Here is a 2,986-nt window from a genome sequence, read left to right on the forward strand (position 1 = left end):
TTCCGACAAGACAAGCTTTATTTATTATCTCTTGCTGAGAATGCGAACAATGTATGTGATGAGAATGTGAATGATTCCCCATCTACGGATGTAACTAAGAAGCGGAAGAGAATTGATACTGTCTCTTTCAAATTATGGCATTGTCGCTTGGGCCATATTTTGAGGGGGAGAATGGAACGATTGGTTAAGGAATCAATTCTCCCACACTTAGAATTTTCAGATTTAGAGCAATGTATTGATTGCATCAAAGGAAAGTATGTCAAGAAAATTAAGAAAGATGCCAAACGAAGCACAGGAATTTTAGAAATAATCCACACAGATATATGTGGTCCTTTTCTTGTGAAAAGTGTGGATGGTTATGATTCGTTTATAACATTCACAGACGACTACTCTCGCTATGGCAATATTTATCCAATTAAAGAAAGATCGGAAGCATTGGATAAATTCAAAATATTTAAAGCTGAAGTTGAAAATCAGCACAATAAGAAAATCAAGATAGTACGATCAGACCGAGGTGGAGAGTACTATGGGCGACATACCCCATATGGCCAAATTCCTGGACCATTCGCAAGGTTCCTATAGGAAAATGGCATAGTTGCTCAGTACTCCACACCGGGGGAGCCTCAACAGAATGGAGTGGCTGAAAGACGTAACCGTACCTGTAAGAAGCATGATGAGTTACTCCACATTATCGATTAGTTTATGGATGGAGGCACTGAAAACCGTCATTCACATACTTAATCGAGTACCAAGTAAATCGGTGCCTAAAACACCGTATGAATTATGGACAGGAAGGGAACCCTCACTTAACCATTTGTGTGTGTGGGGCTGTCTAGCTGAGGCAAAAGTGTTTAACCCAAACATAGGAAAGTTAGACTCCAAGACAGCCAGCTGTCATTTTATTGGCTATCCAGAAAGATCGAAAGGATATCGCTTCTATTGTCCTGACAGACATACGAAGATTGTAGAAACAAGACACGCTGTGTTCTTGGAGGATAACATGATCAGGGGGAGCATGGTAGCACGAGAAATCAACCTACAGGAGAAGCGGGTACATGTACCCACTCCGATGGTTGAAGAACCATTCTTCACGCTACCTGCTGCTGTTGCACCGACAGTGCAGGACACTATTGTGCCAACACCTGTTGCAAGTTCTCCCGTGGCGACAATGAATGAACATGAGGAACCTGTCCTTGAGGAACCTATCCTTGAAGAACCAATAGAACCAAATGTTGTACATGAGGAAGAACAACAACAACCAAATGTGGAACTAGTGCCGGAGGCACCTAGAAGGTCTCAAAGAATAAGAAGATCAGCTATTACTGATGACTATGAAGTTTATGAAACAGAAGAATGTCAGATGGGGGATGATCCAACCTCATTTGAAGAAGCCATGAGAAGTGACCACTCATCAAAGTGGCTTAAGGCCATGGAAGATGAATTGAAATCAATGAGTACCAATAAAGTTTGGGACTTAGAAAATATTCCTAAAGGAGCCAAAACAGTAGGCTGTAAATGGGTCTACAAAATGAAATATGACTCCCAAGGGAATATAGAAAGATTTAAAGCGTGACTTGTGGCGAAAGGCTTCACGCAAAGAGAAGGGATTGATTACAATGAGACGTTTTCTCCAGTCTCATGTAAAGATTCCTTTAGAATTATAATGGCACTTGTAGCCCACTATGATTTGGAGTTACATCAAATGGATGTAAAGACGGCTTTCCTAAATGGGGATTTGGAAGAAAATGTTTATATGGCACAACCGAAAGGTTTTGTCGTAAAAGGAAAGGAAAATATGGGATGGCGCCTGAAGAAATCAATCTCCGGATTGAAGCAAGCTTCAAGACAGTGGTATTTGAAGTTTGATAGAACGATAAAAGGTTTTGGGTTTGAAGAAAATGTTGAGGACAATTGCGTTTATGCAAAGTTCAAGAATGGAAAGTACATATTCCTAATTTTGTATGTGGATGATATCTTGCTTGCTAGTAGTGATATCAGTCTACTAATGGAAACGAAGAAATTCTTGTCCTCAAACTTTGATATGAAAGATCTCGGTGAGGCCTCGTTCATTTTGGGAATAGAGATTCACTGAGACAGGAGAAAAGGGGTTCTAGGATTATCGCAAAAGGCATACATAGAAAAGGTCCTGAAGAAATTTAGTATGCATGCGTGCAGTCCTTCACCTGCTCCTATAGTCAAGGGCGATAGATTTGGGGAACATTAGTGTCCCAAGAACCAATATGAAATTGACCGAATGAAAGCAGTACCGTATGCTTCAACTGTTGGAAGTTTACAATATGCTCAAGTGTGTACACGCCCTGACTTAGCTTTTGTTATCGGGTTACTTGGCAGATATCAAAAGAATCCAGGAATTGAACATTGGAAATTAGTGAAGAAAGTCCTGCATTATTTGCAGGGTATGAAAGGCCTCATGCTTACGTATAGAAGATCTGATACCCTACAGATAGAGGGGTATTCAGATTCTGATTATGCGGGAGATGAAAGAAAATCCACGTCAGGATATGTATTTACTCTCGCAGGAGGGGCTATATCGTGGAAAAGCTCCAAACAAACCGTAACTACATCCTCGACAATGTATGCCGAGTTTGTAGCATGCTATGAGGCAACGGGGCAGGTGAATTGGCTGAAGAAATTTATACCCGGATTGAAAGTGATTGATGATATAAATGAACCACTGCGATTGTATTGTGATAACAATCCAGCGGTACAGTACGCTCACAACAATTGGTCAAGTGGTGCTGCCAAACACATTGACATAAAGTACTATGTTGTGAAAGATAAAGTTCGGGATCATATAATAAATCTTGAGCATATAAGTACAGAGAAAATGCTCGCAGATCCACTCACAAAGGGCTTACCACCCAACGTGTTAAGAGAACACGTAGCCGGCATGGGTTTAAGGGAAAGCCTATGATACCCGAACATACGAAGGGCCCAAAGAAAGTTTACATTTCAAAACGGAGAA

The sequence above is a fragment of the Miscanthus floridulus genome, chromosome 19 (genome assembly GCF_019320115.1).
Source record: "Miscanthus floridulus cultivar M001 chromosome 19, ASM1932011v1, whole genome shotgun sequence".
Lineage (NCBI taxonomy): Eukaryota > Viridiplantae > Streptophyta > Magnoliopsida > Poales > Poaceae > Miscanthus > Miscanthus floridulus.